Source organism: Phalacrocorax carbo, chromosome 1 (assembly GCF_963921805.1).
Source record: "Phalacrocorax carbo chromosome 1, bPhaCar2.1, whole genome shotgun sequence".
Lineage (NCBI taxonomy): Eukaryota > Metazoa > Chordata > Aves > Suliformes > Phalacrocoracidae > Phalacrocorax > Phalacrocorax carbo.
Genome location: NC_087513.1, coordinates 23228747 through 23249797, shown reverse-complemented (window position 1 = coordinate 23249797; position 21051 = coordinate 23228747). Strand labels below are relative to the sequence as shown.

Below are 21051 nucleotides of genomic sequence, written 5' to 3'. Positions count from 1 at the left end.
CTCACACACAGTCAGGTACAACCAGGGCAATGTCAGAATGTCAAGTCCTGACTGTGAGGGCTGCTACTTGTAATAGTTATACATATGGATATAGACATTCCACTCATCCATATAAGGTTTTCTGAGGATTCCATGTGGAAATTGTATCCAGGGCCTGCTGGTCTTCTATCTCATACCTTTGTGCAGCAATTTATATCTCTAGCAAACTATATGCAAAATGTCTGCTAAAGTAAACAAAAGCAAAATTCTGGCTGGGTAACATTTTTCACAGGGTACGAACGTACCAAGTGACGGTTGGTTAGAAAATACCAAAAATCACCTGCTCCATGTGGTTCAAATATTTTCCAATATCAAAGAAAAAAAAAAGAAGGAAATTCTACAATTAACCTTAAGGTTATTTTACCCTTAAGCAGTTTTTCTGGACTGTTGGAAAATGGGCACTGACAAATCCATCAACCACCAAAAAACCCAATATACACAGATTGACCTGCCATGTGAGTTTGGTGCAAAGGGCACGAAAGTCAGGATGTGCGCAGTGACATTTCACAAATCTAATAATACCACCTTAGATTTATCTGGCACATTTCATCCAGAAAAAGTAGAACCCAGGGTGATTTATGGAACTGTGAAAATATAAATATGTATATTTTGGTCATTTCAGTCACTAGCAGAAGACGATGCGATGCCCTATCAGAACTGAAGACATCACACTGCTCAAATGGAGAATGAAAAAGTCTTATAGAGCCCTTGTCTGTATCTTAACCAAGAGATGAAAGCCATTCAGGTAGCATCCTACTTCTTGTGCTCTTTGCATTCCCCTTATTGATATAAATTTCTTAACTAAGGATGGCGGTAGCAGCAGTGCTAGGGAGGACTGAACCTCGACTACAGCTGCTGCCCAGTACAGCAGATGCATTGCTGCTTACACGAGGAGGAATCCTTTCCCCCTTTTCCCCAGCCCCCGCTCCAGCAGAGAACTGAGATGTGGGATATCCTCAAGCAGGAGGTAATGAGGTTGCTCAGGCATGCGGGCATGCAGACAATCAAAATTTTCTCCACACAGAAAGTGCAATTTTAATAACTTTAAAGGATTTGAGGTTCATTTTAGCTGTTTGGGTTGCTCTCAGGTTATGTCCATGACCACAGGGCAACAACCTTCCTTCCTAAAGGCTGATAATCAATCATCTGGCTGTTTATCTGCCCATCAGCCCCCCATAAAAATGTCAGAACACATTGGCTAGTTGCAAACAAATGAATAAAAGACGTAGAAGCCTCAAACATAATTAAGTTCCCAGGGGGTTGTGAGCATCAGTGACTAGAGACTCAAATTAGTTTTCCAACAGAGAGATGCAGGAGGAACTCGGCTGTTGCAGGCTGTGCTTGGCAGCAGCCAGTCGCCCCAGCAGCGCAGGCAGCCGCGCTGTGCAGGCAGCGCGCGTGCCACTCCGGACCAGCGACAGCGGCTGCCGCCTCTCGCCACCTAGAAGAGGTGTCACATCGGACATGAAAGAGAAACGGGAGATGAGCGTACAGCAACGATTGAGTCAGAGACGAAGCCACAGGAAACCTGGCTTCATTAGTTCTGTTGCTCATGGAACAAGGTGTTTTTAATAATGACATCTGGATATTCAGCTCTTTTTTACAGGCCTCAAAGGTCTCGGCGGTAGGAAGGATACTGTGTGTTGCTACGCCTTAGACGAAATAGAGAATTGACGACACTGGGAAGGGAAGTAGGAGAGAGGCACAGACGTTGTGTCCAGCGTAAAAGATAATAACAGGCAGAGAAAAAAACAGGACACGCATAACAACGGATGGGTGATAACAAGGTGAGGAGAGAAATAGGGAGTGTGGAGGGAGGAAATAAATTGGAAATTGAAATCTGGACTAGAGACCTATTCACATACAGTCCCACTACCTGCGTCCTCACCCTGGAGAGGGAGAGAGCAGGGCTTTCTCCCCCGAGCTGCACACTGCCTGTGCATGTGTAAGCACATGCTGACTGTGAAGATCCCTGAGAGTCTGGGAAGCTGTTAATCACTCAGTCCTTTACTTATTGCACTTTTCGAAGCATTTCTGCATTTAGGATATGCTTTCACCTCTTTTTTTTTTTTCCTTTTTTGGCGGGTGGTGATAAGGGAGGGGAATAATCCTTCAGCTGTGAATAGTGGTTTTTGATGTGCAGCTGTTTATCGGGGTTCACTGGGTAGATATCTCCCCATATCACATACTTCTCCGTGGGGAAGAAGGACGATGTGCTGGCTCCAAGACAAGGAAAGGCTGGTAGGAGGTGGAAGACCATCTTGTGAACACTTTGCACCTTTGCAAGCAGGCTGAGTGCTGAATTCAGCGCTGAATTCAGTAACAAAAGTGCTGCAGCACACATTTGTGCCCCAGCTGATGGGAGCACAGGCTGATGTGCCATGCTGCTGCTTTAGCACATCCACATGTGCCTGGCAGAACAGCAACCTACAGATGCTTAGCAGACAAGACAGCCGTCCTGGGATGGGACACTGTGTGGCCACCTCGAGCCCTAGTTCAGCTTCAGAATCCCCGTCACACTCAGCAAGGTCAAATGCACAGCAGGTAATTGTTATGGACTGGATGAGGATTCAGCATGGCTTCACTTCACCAGCTCCTCTTTTGAATTAAATAAACTGTCACCATTGCTCTGGCTCTGTGCGTGTCCACGGGCAGGTTTCTAAAAAAAAGAAAAAAAAAAAAGGCTGTTATGAGGCCAGATCAACAGGAGCTGCAAGAAACCATTCCAGAGGGAATTGTGTGGCATGCTGGGAGGGGGCTAAGGCTTAGATTTAGTCTGGGGACAGCAACCACGAGGCAGCAGGAGTAGAGCAAGTACAGCCCTAGCCAGTGGCCATCGATGGGGCAGGCATGGGCCCACTACTGGGGCTCTCTCCCCCAGTCAGGTGACCAGATCACTGGGTTCAGACCAGGCAGGGTGGGGGGACAAATGACAGAGCCCCCACCAAGAGCCACTGGGGCAGAGCATGCTGGGAGGCAGGGATTCACAGGCCAGGGCACAAGGAGAGCTGCCCGGCCGGTAATACCAGGGCATTCTGCCAAAAGTTTGGGCACAACCTGGCTAGAAGCCCAGATGTTGAAAAAGCAGCCTGGAAAGTGAGGTCTTACCAAGCCCATTAGCAGCCTGCAAGTTTCTCCATCCTGGATCCCTCCCAGGCCTTGGAGGACACAACTAACCCAATTTTCCTAGGGAAGTCCCATCTGCCCCCTCTTCAGAGTCACCTTCTTTCTTCCAGCAAGCAAAGAGAGGGGGTATCCAGATCTTCTGAAATGCTCCACAATAACACCAGAGGAGTTCTTTCTCATGTTACAGTGACTCAGCCCAGTCAGGTGAAGAACAGGAAGGAGGCAAACAAACAAGGACGAGGGCCTTCTGGTGGAGGTGAATGAAAAAAAACTGGGCCAGACTGGTGAGACTCAGCCAGCACAGAGTCTGCCTCCTGAGCCCAACCCCAGAGGGAAAGCCCTGCAAAACACCATGTTAGGTTCGAATGGGTCCAACCCACCGTTAATACCAAGGTGGTGCTTTGCACAGCTGGGGTCTGAAAGGCACTTTGAACATCTCCTCCTACAGCCTCTCACTTTTCAGTCTTGCCCAGGCTTTGGAGCTGATTTTTATTTATTTGGTATTTGTTATCCTTGAGACACAGTGACAATTTTTCACTAAGTTCCAGGGTACTGTCTGAGAAGTGCAGCTTTCCGACCAGCTCCCTCCTGTTGTTTCACTGGGAAGCCCAACGCACATAGCATTTAATGAAGCTGCGTTCAAAGTGCCAACAGCAGCTAATTAACTACTCCTTGCGACATTGCTGGTCCACATTTGGCTGATGGAAAGCTACCTACAAAGTCTAAACAACTTGTCCAAAGCTTACCTGAGCCATTCTTCTAAGATAGCCCTCTTTTTATAAGATTATCCCTACGTTGCTTACTGTCGAGACAGATTTGACATCTGAAGATGGAGAAGATCATGACGTTAAAGCAAGGCGATGCTGTGTTTACGCACAGGCAGGGAGGGGGCTCTGCATTAACTCCCCTTGGCGTGTTTCTGGGGGAAGACAGGAGAGATTTGCACACAGGCTTTTTAGCGGAGTGCCTGAGAGGAGACGAGACCTTCAGAAACTGCGATTATAGAGTTTACCTGAAAGAGATAAACCTTTGAGTTCACCAAAAACGTTGCTGGTGGCATATTCTGGGCCCCATAATGACAGGTCACGGCGCGGAGGAAAAGATACGAGCTCTGGGAGCTCGGGGGATGAGGAGCAGGAATTACACTGTTTCCTACGTATTCAGGCGCGCCCCCAAAACACAGCCCGAATTCGCCACGTACCCCAAGGCCTTCGGCTACGGAGCAGCGCGGGGACCCTTCCCCAGGGGTGCCCGCTGGGGGGGCGGCTCAGATCGCGGGCAGAGGCTGCCCGGTCCCGCCGCCCCCGGGGCCGCGCTCCCGCCGCCGAGCGCCCGCGGGCGGCTGAGGGCTGGCCGACCCCGGCCCCAGCCCCGGCTTGCGGCTCCCCCGGCTTGGGGCTCCCCGGGAGCGCCCGGCCCCGCGGGTGGCCCCGCGCCGCTGCGCTGGCTCTGCCTGGCCGGCGGGCAAAACAAAGCGGAGCCGGGAGAAGGAAAAGGGAGAGAAAGTGCAGCTCCTGCCTCCTCCCGGCCCTCCGCCTGGATCTCCCTGCGTGAGGCAGCGCTGCAAGCGGATCCTGACCGGGGGCAGGGGGTGGAGAGAGGAGGAGGACGGACAGAGGGAGGGAGGGAGGGAGGAAGGGAGGGAAGGAGGGACGAACGCGAGCCTCTCTCCTTCCCTGGGCTGTTTTTTCAGTTTCCTGTCTCGCATTGTGCTCACAGCGGATATGTGCTGCGCCTACAGGTGTGTCCCCTCCTCGCAGCTTTTCCCCGGCTCCCCGGCGTAGGCTCTGGCTGTCGGGGAGCGGCGGCGGATCGCGACCGTCATGTGATGATTAATTTCTCTCGGGGCGGTTTCCCTCTCCTCCCTCTTTCTCTCCCCCTCTCTCTGCCTTCCCCTCCCTCGCTCCCCGCCGCTCTTCTCCTTCTCCTCGGAGGTGGCCGCAGCCGCTGCCGCCTTCGCGCTGACTCCGGCTGCTGTGGCGGCGGCGGCGGGGCCCGCCGGGAGCGTGGGCGGCCGCCGGGGGCTGCCGTAGCGTCTCTGCCCAGCCCGCCGCCTCCCGCCCCGGGGCTCCCGGGCGCCGCCGCTCCCGCTCGGGCAACCCGGAGGGTCCGCGCCCGCGGGGCTCCCTCCCGCCGGGCTCCCTCCCGCCACCGCCTGCACCTGTTGAAGGTAACGCAGCCCCCAACGCTGCCGCGGCACCGCCTCGGGATGGGGATGGTGGGGACGCGTTCGCGGCGAGGAGTCCTGTACCCCCCCCGCCTCCCCCGCCTCCCAGGAGCCGCTGAATCGCGGGCCGAGCAACTTCCCCCTCCTCGGCTGCCGCGCCCGGGGCCGGGGCGGCGGCGGGGGCCGGGGCGGAGGGGGCTTCCGCCCGCAGCCCCAGATGGTTTTGGTTAAGGGGCTCCCAAGCGGCGGCTCGGGGCTCGGAGCGCCTTCCCTGAGCACTCGCGCAGGGCCGGGGGAGGCGCGGGGTGGCGGCGGCGGCTCCTCCCGCCCGGCGGCCGGGGAGCGCCGGAGCCCGCCGGAGCCCCCCCGCCCCGCCGCTCCCGCTGCCGCCGCCGAGCGCAGCCCCGCTCGGGGGGGGGGGGGGGGCGGCTGGCGGCGCTTCCCGGGAGTTTCGCAATCCCCGCGGCGCGGCTGGGGTCGACAGCCCCGGTGCCACGGCCCCGCGCTCCGCCTTCGCCCCGCCGGCTCCGGAGCTCGCCCCGGCGTTCCCGCAAACGCGTTTCGTCTCTTTGCCGAGACAGCCTTAAACTTTCTTTCCAAGTGTTAATTGGAGATGCTGTACTTGGCTGGTGGTCGGTGCCAGCGAGCGGAAGCGCCAGGCGGGAGAGGCTCGTGGCTGAAGGCGCAGAACGCCCCTGGCCCGCCTTGCCTGGCTGGACCTGGGACCTGGGACTTTACCTTCTCCCAGGCTGCGTCAGTCAGTCTCGGTGACACCCGGAGGCAGAGCGGGTCAATAACGATTTGGGTCCTTTCTGGATTAATCAGGCACTGACTGGGGTGAGCATACAAAGAAGAAAGTGTAAGTTTATCACGTCTCTGAAATCTCGTGGAAAATAGCATGGCCTTTGTTATCCTTTGTGAATTACACAACTACAGTCCCGTCCCTGTCGCTGAGCTCGTCATCGAATGATAACTTGCTTGTCGGGGAACTTGATGCTTTTGTAACTAACGCTGTTACCGTGAATGTGATGATCAGCTTATTGAACACCAGAGGGAACTCTGAATAGGTATTCATTCGAGGGAGCTATATGCTTATGTTACTGTTTATGTTCTCATTACAATGGAATCTAGAAGGAAGCAAAGGTTGGTAAGTAATAGGCTGCTGGTATGTACCTAGGGTTGGCTTCAGCTTGCTTTACAGTTCTTTTCTGAAGGCGTCAACCCCAAAGCTGGGCTGAAAAATCTTTTTTTTTTTTTTTTTTTCTCCTTTCCAAAGCTTGAACTACAGGAGCGGGGCTGTGTACCGTGCTGTAGGCAAATCCGCTGGGTGACCCATTCTCTGTGAGTGAGGGAGCGTGACTACATACGCACGTTGGGCTGGTGCTTCGTGCCCAGCCTGCCTCTTGGGTTGTGAGACAGATCCAGTGCGCTGGGTACGGGGGCTGCCACCTGCAATGGAAAAGCCAGAACGGAGCATGCTTCCAGCCAAAACAAAAGGGAGGAAGTCTGCTTCCGATCCCGGCGTGGCTTGTCCTCCTTGCCTTGAAAACTTGTGGGTCTGAAGCCCTAGTGGGAACTGGATGCGAAGTAGAAAATGATCTTTCTTATAATATATTACTTAAGCCAGTACAGAAAGTAAATGTTGATGGTGTTTGGGAAAGGAGTTTGAATGGTGCCTTTTGGCACCAAAAGTTTTTTTTAAATGATCTGACATAACTGGAAGAAGCTGGTGTGGGCCCACCAAGATGTGATGTTGTGTTTTGTAGTAAAACGAACACCCAAAACATGTACCTCGTGATAGTCTGTCACACCAGTTTCGATAATCAGACTTCTTTAATGCCTCTGGGTTGTCAATGATGTGGGAACGATAGTGCAATAAATACACTTGTGACTCTGACTTATGCTTCAGGAGCTGAAACATCCAGCTGTTCATCCTGTCTCTTTGCCAGAGGTTACTCTGCCATTCAGCCTTGTTTCCTATCAGACTTTGAATCTGCCAGACTTTATGGCCTGACTGACATATGAATGCAAACTGCGTTTTATAGCTGTTCGCGTCAGTGTGTAATGTTGTGAAGCCCAGGAGCGTGAGCCTCCCGTTCATCCCTCTGTCCTGGCAGAGGGAAAAGGCAAAGGACTGGGGTCAGCTAAACCGAGCGGCAGTTGTGAACCAGAGCCCGTAAGCGCCTACGTGCTTCTGAAATGGCAAATGTGACTCCAGTGAACTACCTCATACCGTGCCTCGGTGAGCCGTGGTAGCAGGGAGGCAGCTCCGCACAAGAAGCGGTTGTATGACCTTCTCGGTAGGTCGGTCACAGCACGTGGGGTTCTGGGTTTGAGAAGGACATAGCAGATGGTGCACCTGAACAGCCCTCCTCTTCCTCTCTTCCTCCTTCATCTCTTCTGGGAATTAGCAAGTGAACAAGGGTTTTATTCTTTTAGCCAAGTCTTGCTTTGTCCACCTACCTTAAAGACGTGCGATGTTAAATATCCTCACAAAGGGCACAGCCCTCTTGTGCCTGAATTTTCCTACAGGTGTTGTTGGAAGTGGGATAAAGGCTTTAAATAGCTTTACAAAACTGTGAGCTGTTTGCCTTGCATGCAGGAGCTCCCTAAGAACAAATTACATTTTGAAGGGACATCTCTTCATGAATGCCTATGAAGAACAAAAAAAGAATTCCAGTGACTTGTTGCTAATGCGTTTGGATTCTGGCTTGGTTTTGAGAAAATGGTTTGCACATTTATTTATTTTCATGAAGATGTAATACTAAGCATTTGTATTTCTGTAATGGCTATAATTTGGAACTTTTCATACACTTAAATGATTTATTTTATGAAGCACTGAATGAAGGTATTTATTACACCATGTCATGTTCTGAATATTGAATCACAATTGTAAAATTAAGGTAACAAGCTTAAATTGGGGTTTGCAACTTTTAAACTTTTGCCAGCAAGCAGTTAATGGCAACGTTAACTGCTAGTAAAGTAATTGCTGCCGTTCTTTCACTGTCATTTTGTTCTCACTTTCCTCCAGTCAGACTGTTCCACAGAGATATAATGAATATTCACCAAATTAGCTTGGCATTGTCACTTATGCAATTCCTCATCAGATCCAATGTGTTGATGAGCTAATGTGCACTTGATTAAACGTACTTGATTTATGCAAACAAAAACTGTAGGTCCTTCTTGAAGTAAAGCTAGCACCTGCACAGCTGTTAGTGAGATGAGAGTCTAAATAATTAAGATGGAATTAAGTAAACAAACAACCCCAATGTGGTATTCCTCCTACTTCTTCACCTTTATCTTTTAGTTCAACTCAGTAGTGGGTTTTTATTTTGGCTTTTCTTGCAGGTTTTCTCATGTACCACAGGAAGTTATGAAGCTCAGCTTATAGTGGGGGGAGTTCTCTACTATTTAAATGGCCACCATTAAAATAAAACCAAAAAGAAAAGGGCCATGATTAGCTATAATAAAGCCAGGGGTAACTAGAATTAGTGGAGTATTACTTCAAGAGTTTTGTTTAAGTATGAGGCTGGTTTGGGCTTGACATTGGTCTGTTAATCCTTGTTTAAAAAAATATAAAACAACACAGCCTGAATAAATCATTGAGGGGGTGCCTGTTTAAAAAAAAACACCAATATTTGAGTAGTAAGCACTTTAACCTCCTACTCTTCGCTGAGCCAAAACTCATTTAGACAAAGTGGAAATAAGGAGTTGAAGATAGCTGTTTTATCAAACCATCAGCAGCAGAGTGTTACAAAAGCTCTCAAACTGACTATAAAATTGTTCAGATCTGGCTATAAAAAGAGGCTGTGGAGTCCTTGTCCCTGGAGGCTCCAGAGGATGGGTGGAGGAGGGAGAGGGCACATGCTTGCCCAAGCCCTGGAGCAGCAGTGCAGAGTGGAGACCTCTTCAGGGGACCTTGTGGGGTTAGGATTTATTTTCTCTAGGCAAATAGATAGGTTTATCGATTAAAACCAAATATTTCTCAGTTTCTGTCTCTGTAGTGAAGTCTGTGGTAAAACATAACTTTTGGATCTCTCTAATATTCTTTCCTTCTCAGATAGTTGAGGGAAGACAGACTTGTTGGCGTAATGTCCAGAAGTGCCTGTGCTTAACAAACATTAGTAATGACGACTCAAAAAAAAATCCTGGAGCTACCTTGACCAGCCCCTGCTCAATTGCTCAGTCCAAGGCTGCCATAATGCAGGGCAGAGTTTGTCCCCGGGAATGTGTCAGCAGAGTTGTGGTCGCCACCCACGTGTGTGTTGGGACATTCAGTTTCTGTTTGGAATTTGGCTTCTGGGAGCTGGCGCTGGTGTGGATTGATGATTATCTCCATGCCGAGCTCTCTGGGCTCCAGAGCTTCGGCATTCGTCAGCGGACAGAGTCCACCCAGCGCCTTCTGAGGCACTTCCAACCTTACCCCACCTTTGTTGTTAGCTTCCAAGTTTCTGCCTTTCTGGGTTCATTTTCGACACACCCTCTTCCACCGCCTCCCCTCAGGCAAACAGCTTTGTGATCCTAGAAACAAGTGCAACTAGTAGTTTTGATTTATTCAATCAAAATGTGTTGTCTTCTAAAAGTTACCTAATTAAAACCTTATTTCTGGTGTTTTTCTTGCTTTTCTTCTTAACTAACATCACCAGTTTAAGGCCACAGGTAAAAAGTGGAGGCGTCTTGGTAATTTGCAGTGAATGGATTTTGTGTTACTTGACAGCCACAGTTTTCTTTATGTTGCAGATATGTCATTTTTCCCCCATGCCTCCCTTGCCTCCCCTGCCTCCCACAACAAACCAGAAAGCTGTGGAGAAGCTTTGCCCCTAAGCTGTCCTTTCCCTACTTCTGTGATGGACCTGCACAGGTAGACCTGTTGGGAGCACGCTGCACGATTAAGTACATAGAACTGCCTGTGATCAACATGACTTTAAATAAAAATCCATGGGATTTTTAGCACTTCAACTGAATTGTTACAGAATTTACCTTTTTAGAACAAGGTATGTTCACGCTTATTGCTGAATAGACCTGTCTAGTGTATTTCTAGTTAAGCTGGATTAGGTCTACGTGTCAATTTGGATTGAAGGAAGCTCTCATAAACCTGACACTAATCTTCCTGTGTCTAGAGGGATTGTTAGGGTGATAGCTGGGTCTCTTGGCAAAGCGATGCAGAAAGCAAGATTTCTCACATTTCAAGCGCAACCTTCTGTCTATATTGATTGACTGTGTTTTAAATATGTAGAAATTAGAGGAGTGAACTCCTCGCATCTTTCTCCCCAGACTCTTGTTTATCTTCTAGATAAAGAAGAGAGAGTACCTCTTTCTGACAGATGTGTGTAAGAGATGCATATAAAGAAGATCTAGCTCTTCCATTCCTAGTTGCATCACTATTTTGAATTTATGAAGGACCAGTTCTTTAACCAACGTTTGCCCAGTGGGAAAACAGTGATTAGTCAAATGTATTCAATCATAGGAAGAAAGCAAAGGGCAGAAAAAATAAAACACATTGGTAAGAAAGGGTGCTAGTGAAATACAAGGTGATGTCTCCCATCCTGAATCAGAAGGACAATTTAGCCATCTTTTGCTTGGACTTAAGCTCTTATTTGCTGCGTACGCCTAGGCTATTTCCTGAAGATACATGGTGCTTGGAACGGTTAATAGTGGTAGGCTGTGGTTTCCTTCAGGTTGTAATAGTTAGTTCTTTCCTTTTAATGGATCTGGTTATGCTCATTGCAATTGAAAGTCCAAAATATGCAGCTTCCCTCTTAAATACATCAGAAGACCGTTAATTTGTCCTTCCTTAATTTGTTGCCACAATTTTTGTTGACCTTACGTGCCATGTTCATTTAAGCAGTATGTGACAAATTGGTATAAACTTAACGTTGGGCTTGTCGAATTGTAAGGCGATGAAAGCAATAGTTTAACCTCTTCTATTTCCAGTCCTGTGGGATTAGTAAGTAGTTAAAAAGAAAAAGCATTAAAAGGTTTTTCTGTGCAATTTTGATCCATGTCATCAGCAACTGGACCGTTTTCCCTCATGAACTGACTGACAGCCCCCACAAACTCTAGTTGGGATTGCGGTGCAGGCACATCTCCCTTACAGGTATAAGTTACAAACGTAGAAAAGCAACTGAAAGAGGTGACTTTTGGGATATTTCTTTTTCCTCCCAAACATGGTAAATGGGGGAGGTTTTGTCTGAAAGGCTTTTACTCAGGCAGAAAGTATCTTTTTGAGTACTTTGAAGGAGTTTTTCAAGAGTCAATAACTGTGCAGCCACAAAGCTGGCTTCATGACTGGGAATATATGTATCTGCCATGTGCTCCAGGTGTTGTCCCCGTCTGCCCACCCAAGCTGTTGAGTTGAAAAACCAAAAGAATTAACTTGCCTTGGCAACCCCATAGAACTGAATGGTGGTATGAGTTTACTTATTAGTACATTGGATAAAGCTCCAGAGGGGTGATGTTTATGTTTATTAACAGATGCCTATTCATTTGACATTTAGCTGGGGGAAGATCTGCAAGCGTTTCACAGTCCATTGTGCATTTAATTCAGTGTTCAGTAACATTAGTGAAAATGCAGGGCAATACCCTTTTGGGGTTTTTGGGTTTTGTTTTTGGTTTGGGTTGTTTTTTTGTTTGGTTATTTTTTTTTTGTTTTGAGATTGTCATTCATTCAGAGTTTAGGGTCAGAGGAGCTGTCAAGTCCTGCAGCTGTTTGATCACCTCTCTTGGCTGTTGCTCATGGGCTCGACAAATCCTTGAGCTAAAGCATCTCTTATCATGAAAATACTGAGAAAAAGAGAATCTGCCTTAAAGAATTTTTTTCCTGTTCATTCCTCCGAGTTAGGATTTATATCTCATTTATATAACATAACATAAGCTTTTCACTTGCATCTGTTGGCCCCTTTTAAGTCTTCTTATGGCTGTTTTAAAGGAGGTTTTATTGCTGATAATTTTTTTTTTTTTTGCCTTAAAGATGATCAAGTAAGCTGTCAGTTGTCTGTGTGGCGTATCAGAAGGCCCCATTCAGTATTTCCATTCACTGTCATATCTTTGCATCCATGAACCACATTAGCCCTTTTAATAACAGCAAAAGCTCTGAGCGTGGTGCTCGGTTGCAAGGCTATGATGAGCTCTGCATCCCTGTTGGCTTCTTTGCTTCTTAAGGTCACGGTCTGCAAACCTGATCTGCAAACCTTGCCTGCATTCCTTGTTATTGGATACATATATTTGCATTCAGATGTCTTAAGACTGTTTTGATTGGAATAAGCCCAGCTTGACAAGTAATTGAGATAAATGTGTGATTTCCTTTCTGTTTTTATTTATCATGCTACTAAACCATGTAATCCATTAATTTTACCGCCAAGGATGGACTTATTTCCAGGTAGCTAATAAAACAGTTAGGTAATAAAGAGCATAATTCCAGTCACTGCAAACTACAAAAGGAGCATTGCAATTGCATGGTGGTGTTACTTGGTAATGACAACTTTTTGAGGTCTTTCAGTTAACTAATTTTTAATCTATTTGGCCTATATGTTTTGAAATCCTGATTTAAAAATCTGGTTGATCTGATGTTCGTTGACTGTTGTGACACATCTTTAAGTCTTCAATTGCTGTATTTGGTGGAAAATCAATAGATTTTACCTTCCTTACTCATCGCCCTTTTGCATTTATACAGATGAAAACAAGGAATTTTCTATGATGTTTTGAGATGCCAGATCCAAAATTATTCTTTGCTTAGGATACCCGTAAAGCCACTGAGCAAACGATTTCTCTGTAGTTGTGCATGTTGCCCAGTCCCTTGTCTTACATCTTCTCTGAAACATCTTTTTTGCATCTCTCCCAGCAGGAACAAGTACACGTCAAAAGGCACTTTGTCCTGGAAGCTATTTGCACAGAAGCCTGAGCCCCAAGAATTCCCTTTCGCCAGTGGTGGTCATGCTGCTCAGGTGGGCTAAGAACTCATTTGGACTGAGTAGGGTTTTTTTAACCTCCCTTTCTTCTTCCAAAATGGCACATTGCTTGCTCGAGAAAGAGGAGCCCTTCTTGTAGAGCATTGCGGAGCGGTTGGCTTGGTGCATTGAGACAAGAGATGGTCATGTGGGGTTTATGTGCTCTGGTCTTAGGTTGAAATATTACAGCCTCAAATTTAGTGCAATGATCTGGCATGAAAATGTATTTACTTTGTAATTGTCCTGGATACTGTCGGATTTAATAGTGATTTTTATGCATATTTTTGTACATCCTGGACCTGTACTGTAAAATGACATTAAGCAACTTGTGTGTGTGAATCATCTCCAAGGTAACTTAGTTATCAGAACACAGTATCTCAATTGCTCAGAGTAACACTTTCCACTTCTCTAATTACACTTTTGCAATCTTTGTTGCTTCTACCGCTGCTGTTCAAATTATTGTGTACAGGTGTACTTGGAAAGGACTTTCCAATTTGCTTTTCCCAGTTGTAGCAATTAGTTATTATCGTCTCATTTTGATCCCAAGGCCTGTAAAATAAGTGAGTAAATGTAAACGGCATCCTTGAAACTACAATCTTCATGGTATTTTCTCCTACTGATAATTTGAAGAGGCAGTCTGTGTTTTCTGTTGTCTGTAGCATAATTAATCTGCATGAATTATACTTGAAGGGGAACTCTGATATCAGAAGAGGGTTTAGCAACCTTGGAAGTGAGGAGCTTTTGAATGAGGCAGCACTGAAGAGATCCTGTACATTATTACTGGGCTTCATGGGAAGAGACTGGTAAATTTGTGTCCAGAAATGGCTACATATTTGCTTCTTTTCCCTCCCTCTCACAGACTTTTCTACTTTGCGCACACCTTTTCACATATGGTAACTTGGCAAGCCCAGGCTATTTGCTGATGTGTCTCTATCTCAAACTGAGATGTCCCTACACCGTGCTAATAGTTCAGTGGCATCAGTCAGACAAAACAGGTGTATCTACTGGAATACAAGAAGTCTGGGTTGATTTGTGTGTAGGTTTGGTGTCCAGAGTGCCATCTATGCAATCCACAGTGTGCAATAGGGTCCTGTGGGTTTCTTGACTGGGGACTTCATGCATTCTGGTTTCGCTTCTGCCTTTAGCAAGTAATTGAATTTCTCTCTGACTTTTTTTTTTTCATTTTTGGGGAACCTGTAGATGAAAAATACAATTTAATGGTATTTTTGTCGTATATAGGTAGGGTAAGTGGATGCTGCAGCATTCCTTCTTGACCAAGAAGGATGGGGACCTGCTACCTCTAGTAGCTAGAGGATGTCCTCTTCCCCAAAAGCCCCTATGCAAAAGCAGACCTGCACCCCCAGTTTCCCTGGCCTAAGCTAATCCTTCTGCAAAGCACTTCCACATCAGGCTCTCTGTACCCATGAGATGACTTGTCACAGGAAGTAAGTTTCTGTTCCAGGTGGGTTAGCAGCACGCATAGGCTATCGTTCAGTGATATGAAGTCTTTGGTGGCAGCTTTGTTATAGGAAGTTCCTGCTATCACTGGCCAGGGGCTGCTTGGTTGCGCTACCATGACTGTTTTGTGGAGCTGTGTTGTGAACTGGACAGGAGAGCAGGTCTGACATCACACTGTTTACACGTAGCTGTTATGTGGCTTTGAAAAAATATGTTTTCAGGTTTCACTGCATGTCTGATGTGTTTTACGGCGTGGCCCTGCAAACACGTGCTTTTGCAGTGCTGGATTGGGAAGCTGCAAGGGCAAATTAAAGAAAAGAAGATTCAAGACCCGCTTAAACACATTTTGTTGCCAAATTCTTTGTGTCTGCAGCTCTCTTCCTTTCCTGCCCATCCCCTCCTGGGTGGCCCTGTTAGTCAGGGAAGAGGAGGCTTTTGCAAACAAAGTTAGTGTTGAACTTGTGCTTTCAATAGCAGCAATGCCCCTGTGTAGCTTCACTTCCACTGGGAGTAATGTCAGGTGGCTTTAAACTGAATACAGCCGTTCTGCATAGAACTGGCTAGTGCCTTTATTCTCAATGGGTGCTCTAAATATCGTGTCTGTATGCACTTCGTGGGGGAGAGAGCTTTCTCCATACCCATTGGTTTTCTTTCTCAGCTAAAGACCTCCCGTGCACTGCTAGAACACTCTGTAGTGTTAACCATGCACATAGTAATTTCCTTTTCCCTCTTACCTCGTTTTGGAAGACTTTGCTCTTGAGTCTTGTAAATGGGGTGATAATTTCAAAGCAAACAGTGTCCAGTCCTTTCTTGCCAACTTTTGCCCACAAGGTATGCAAAATAAACAGAGCAGTTGGGAAATTAGTCATGTACCTTACCCTCATAGTGCAAGGCATCCTAGGATGGTTTGTAGCTCTTCTTCAAGTAATAAATAAAGTGAAAGAATGAGATTGGTACACCCAAGTTAAGTTTTAATGTATGGAGCCATTACAGAGATCATTCATCATCTTAAGAAGCTTTAGAAAAACCTTGTAAAATGAGAGGCTTTTAAAAATAGCCACCATTCGTGTATTGAACTTAAAGGTGTTTTATTGATTGCAGCAGAGAAAGAAGAATCAAAATATCAAGGATGGGTAAAAGAAGTATAGATAACTTTCTTCACATATAAAAAATAACTTTGAAGCAGACTTTACCAAAATATGAGGATTTTTATCTCTGTTAGGCTCTTGGAGGAAGCTTAGAAGGATTTCTAGCTGATACCGTGCCATTCATGGGTTTGATTCAGAAACTGGGAGCCTGGATGCTGGAATAGCAGGTACACAGCAGTCACAGGGTATGATAACTGTAATAGGATACGCAGATGCCATCATGGTGCATTTATGCAAGGAGAAAGTGTAGGCAACTGTTAAAAAAATGCATCCTTAAAAAGTTGACTAAGAAATGGTTAATGCTGAACTTACTTAGCTCTGGCCTAAGTATCGAACAGTTTTGCCAATTGAGCAATAGGAAAATTTGTTAAATGTGAAAACTAGACCGAAGGTTATCGACCCTGAGGCTCAGCTACAAGGGGATGGCGTGGCTGTAAAGAGGAATAACCATTATGTGATCTGCAAATGAGAGAGAGCAGGTCCCAAGTGTATGAGGCTTGCAGGAATTCAAATCAACGGTGGAGTTATAGTCTAATGAGGTCCTGAGCACAAACACAGCTCACGTGTGTGGCAGCACAAATAAAAACCTGGAGCCCTCCCCATCCCAAAAGAAGACCCTTTATTAACAATTTTACTCCCTTGGCATGCTTGGAAGGGCAGTACTGTAATAACCCAGAGTGGTTCTCCTTCACACATTTCCAACCGCTTCATAAAAGTAGCTATATGTGTGGAGTGCTCTCTAGTCCTCTTCAGAAATAGGATCTCTGCTATTAAAAAAAAAAGGTTTATAATTAAAATTGATGTCTTTTTAAAGGAAAATATGCTCTGTCATGTAAAACCTTTCCCTTCATGTTTCCCAAGTGAAGGTTTTGAAACTCGCTGAAGGTAGGGGCTTTTTTAATAGAAATTCCTTGAGTAACATAGATGTTAATTCAAAATGCCTGAAAGAATGTAACGTTTCTGTCTTCTGGAATATTTCGATTGTACATGTGCCAAATGCAGAGCAGTGAACTCAGCTGTAAGGGCCTAGTTTGGCCGTACTTGTAGTCCCTTGAGTGCAGGAGCCGATTTTTTTTTTTAAATTCAGTTTTAATGTTAAGCTGTTATGTTTACCTGAAAGGAGAGGAAATATTACAATTTAAGTAAATTATTTATATATATATATGTATATATATATTAGCCACAAGGTAAGGATGATGTGTTCCTGGAATAACTACTTTTTAAGTAGTTGTGCTTCAGTAAAGCATGAGATCAAGCATCTCAAACCACACAATAACTTTTTTGCTCTTTAGTTCAAATAAACCTTACCTCAATTGACATACTTTTTTTTTTTCCTGAGTGAAATTATGAATATCCTCTTTACAAACCTAAGGCACCTAAGAGAGATTAGGAGTTGAGGTAGCCTTCTGCTTAGCCTATTCCCCATGAAGCAGACACTGCTGTACGAGATTTGATTCAGCATCTGCTTTTTACCTGTGAATCCTTAATGAGGTTAAAGCTGTCCAGGTAAATACAATTACAAATGTGATACAGATCACACCAAAGCCAGGAGATCAGCAGTCTGGAAGCTTTGTGTCTGAACTACAAATCATCAGTGCATACCCGTTCCCATTCTCTGCCCATCTTCTGGGGAGGAAAAGGCAGTGGTAGTAGGTAGACTCTACCTTCCTGACTTATGTTGTGCAAAGATCAGCAAACCAGGTAGGAAACCAGATTTTTATTTATTTTTTTGTCCTCTGAGTGGCTGTTTGAATGGCTTTCCTCTTGCTCTGTGGTCAGACAGAAGGCAATGTGTTGTCTACTTCTCCCTCACAGTTACAGTAGCTCTTTTTTTCTTTTTATTGCATAGTCTAAAGATGATTCGTTTTTTTCTTCAGACTGTATATATCAAGTATAGTGGGGACAGTATGTTTATTTTTCATCCTTTTGTCTGGAGAAACCTGGTAGCGGATTGCTTAGTGCTGGGAAGGTTGGCTAATGGGAGCAATCCTTGCAGCCACTTCATATTGTTTGGCTGTTTGAAGTGAGAGATAAAAAAACCTAGGTCCCATCTAAGCTGGGTTTTCTCTCTTTGGTGTGATGAGGCTGTACATGTGAAAGTTTTGAGGATGCTGTAATATTTTTCCTGTTTCTAATTTTGGCTATTAATATCTATGGCCTACTTAAATAAGATGGACCCACATACCTCAAACTGAATGGCTGATTCCAAGAAAATCTGATTGCTTTATTCAAGTGAGCAGTTGCACAAACTCAAAACATTCAGATAAAATGAACCAACTGAAGGTGTGGTGATGGAATACACCAAACCTCAAGCCACCTGTGGGCAGGGGGTACTCTTGAGGGGGAAATTAACTTTCTCCTTTGGATTAGAAAGAAAGGAGGATTTGATCCCCTGTGAAGATGGAAGAAGCATGACGCTGCCTCGCCTTCCCATGTGGGAGTTGTTCTTCATCATTAGATCTTTTTCAGGAGAGGAGGTGGCTACCATTTTATGGGACAGCAAAGTGAAAGATGGGGCTGTACTTGTCTTCCCAGGATCAGAACTGAGAATTTATTCCCCAGGCCTGCCAGACCCGGCAGTAGAAATCACGTGTCCAAAGGCCTTTGTGCTTGGTGACCCTCAAGGGTCTCCTCCTGACTGAAGAATGACCCACAGATGGTGGTTTTGGACTTATAATGTGCATAAATTGTATAACTTAAGCTAATGAGAAGACACTAAGATTACACTGGGTGCATGTTTACACTAGAAAATTAAATAGTGAATCTGTACAACTGGGTCTGGTTAAAATAAAGTATCACAACATCAGTCACGAACAGAGGCATGTGAAGGAAATCCTTTGCTGGCGTTCCTCGGGAGTGTTGCAAATGCCTCAGTTCCTGGAGTGCAAAATCATTCCTCCCTCCTAAAGAGCATCCAAAATGCTTTTAATATTGACCAGGAGATTAAAAAAGCCCCAACAACTAAGTGTACAGCTTGGATCCTATTACTGTATTGAATAGCTATTCATATGGCTGCTGTGGGAAATGTGGTAGAAAAGGAAACATAGCTGCCTATAGCTGCAAACTTAAGAGCTTCTAAAGTTTTAAAACGCTCCTGCTGCTTCCTCCCATGTCAATACTACCTGCCATCCTCTATTTGTATTTTGTATGTTGACTTGGGAAAAGATTTGATTTGATGCTACAGCACAGCTTGAGGAACTGGCTGTACAGAATATTAATATCTGATCTTGTTTCATTAATATCAATTTCAGGCATGCATTCCTGAGGGGGTTAATATGAAGCTGGTTTTTTTTTTAACCACAGCAATATTGTACGGATTCCTAGGCCAAACACACCAGCTGGTTTGCACTGAATTTTACGGTGCAGGAGACAAGAAACAGGCTTCCTCGCAGAAAGGGAATGTGGCAGTCAAAGTCCTGGAAGCACAGTGCGGTTTTAGGCGCTGGGCAGGATGTCTTGGTTTCACAGAGAGGTCTGACAAAGGTGAGGCAGGAGACCAGAGGGATGGCTGGTCTTGGCTGTGCTCTCTCCTTGGTTTCTGACGTTGCTGCTCACCTCAGGTTCCTTGCCTCTATCCCACCCCAACTCTCTTGTTGACTTGTGTTTGTGTCCCATTGCGAGTTGCAAGCTTTCAGCCAGGCTGTGTTTCTGGGCTGCCTTGTGGCCATCTGCCCCCCTCCCTGCATCCAGCTAAAGCGGAAGTGGTTGTGCGGTCACTTGCTGGAAGTTGGAACAGATATTGCAATGGACTGATCTCCTGCGAGACCACTGAAAGAGGTCATTAGATTTATTTTTTTTTTAACTATTCAGATATGCAGCCTTGGAAGAAGTGAATGAACTATATCCTCCTCTCTTCACTCTTTCCACCACATAAAATGGCATAATTAGGTAGCAGCTATATTGTTTTACAAATGCCTCTATGCGTGAAATTAGTGTGCTTCCAAAAAAAGCCCTGAAACGAAAAGACTCTACAATGTTTGTTACAGTAAGTTAGGCCTGTGACATTCTATCCTCTGAGAAATATTCCTGCATAGGATTTAGTTACCCAGTCTGTCAACATGCGTAGTTTCTTCTACCACTCCTAGCTTTGAGCTGAGATTGGATTTTGTGAAGATGTCTGCAGAGGAGTTTCATGTATTGAGCTGTACGAAAAGAAAAGGTTAAAAATTGTTGTTGCAGCAGCCCTGGAAAGCTATAGCAGAAATGCTCACTGCTTTAAAATATGAAAAAATGGTGCCTTTTAAATATCAAAGGGATTAGTATTAATCCAGCACTTGTGATTTTCTTAAATCATGTTATTTGCATAATAATACTCACCACCTGCTATATCTTCAAAGTGCTTTTCAGACATTAACTAATTGATCTTTGTAACACCCCTGTGATGTAAAGACCTGTTATTATCCCCACTCTGCAGATGTCGCAACCAAGACCCAGAGTAGTTGAAGGAACTTGTTGGGCGCAGGGCTGAGACGGTGGTGTCGTGGGTGCCACATGCCTATTGTCCTGTCCTCTGGGAGTTCCTGCTCCCAGCACTTTCAGGGGCAGCAGTGCTTTCTTCCTGCCTGCCTCTATTTAAGAAGACAAAAAGGCAGCGAGATATCTCTCTGTGTCTTTGGAGGGATATTGTGGGGTGGTACTTATTAGTTTTGATTCTGAGGTGCTTTTGCTAAATGATTTTGCTCTGGTTTTTAGTCACCCTATAGTCAAAGACACGTAAGACAGAAAAGCTTCTTACAGCTCCTTATCGTGCACCACAGCAATGCTAGTCGAGAGCTTTTACGCACATTCTTCTTTGTTCAGGACTCGGTGTTGTCTTGCTATTAGGAGCCTTTTGGTCAAATCTGCTCCTACTTGTCAGAATAAAAAAATTACTAAAATGGGAAGTGACAGGGTGAGTTGCCTGTTGTTATAAAACTTCAATACCTACACCCATCCCGTGCTGGCGGCGAGCGGCCATACCTGGGAGGCTGCCAGAAGAGCAGCCGGTGTCTGTGGCTGAGGGCTGGTCCAGCGGTGGGCCTTTGGAGTGGTGCTGCCGCCGGGATAGCGGCGTGTTCCCTTCCTGCGGGAAGTCTGCCTCCTGGTTTTCCTTCGCCACGGGTCTGGGGGAGCCGTGGGTGTGCATTGTCGCAGCCCTTGGTTGTGGGGGTGTCTCTAACCTCCACCA

At 45.8% G+C, this 21051-nt stretch overlaps 1 protein-coding gene across 4 annotated transcripts in view; it reads left to right on the top strand.

The window, feature by feature from the left end:
• Positions 1–4818: 4818 nt before the first annotated feature.
• Positions 4819–21051, top strand: part of PLXNB2 (plexin B2) — a 258485-nt gene continuing 242252 nt past the window's right edge. For 2 of the 4 annotated variants that reach the window (XM_064446059.1, XM_064446082.1), the window contains exons 1-2: positions 4819–4906; positions 13173–13275. The gene's annotated coding sequence lies outside the window, so the exon portion shown is untranslated. Of the gene's footprint in view, positions 4907–5244; positions 5336–13172; positions 13276–21051 lie in introns of those variants that run through there. The other 2 variants (XM_064446068.1, XM_064446075.1) reach the window with 2 other exon arrangements.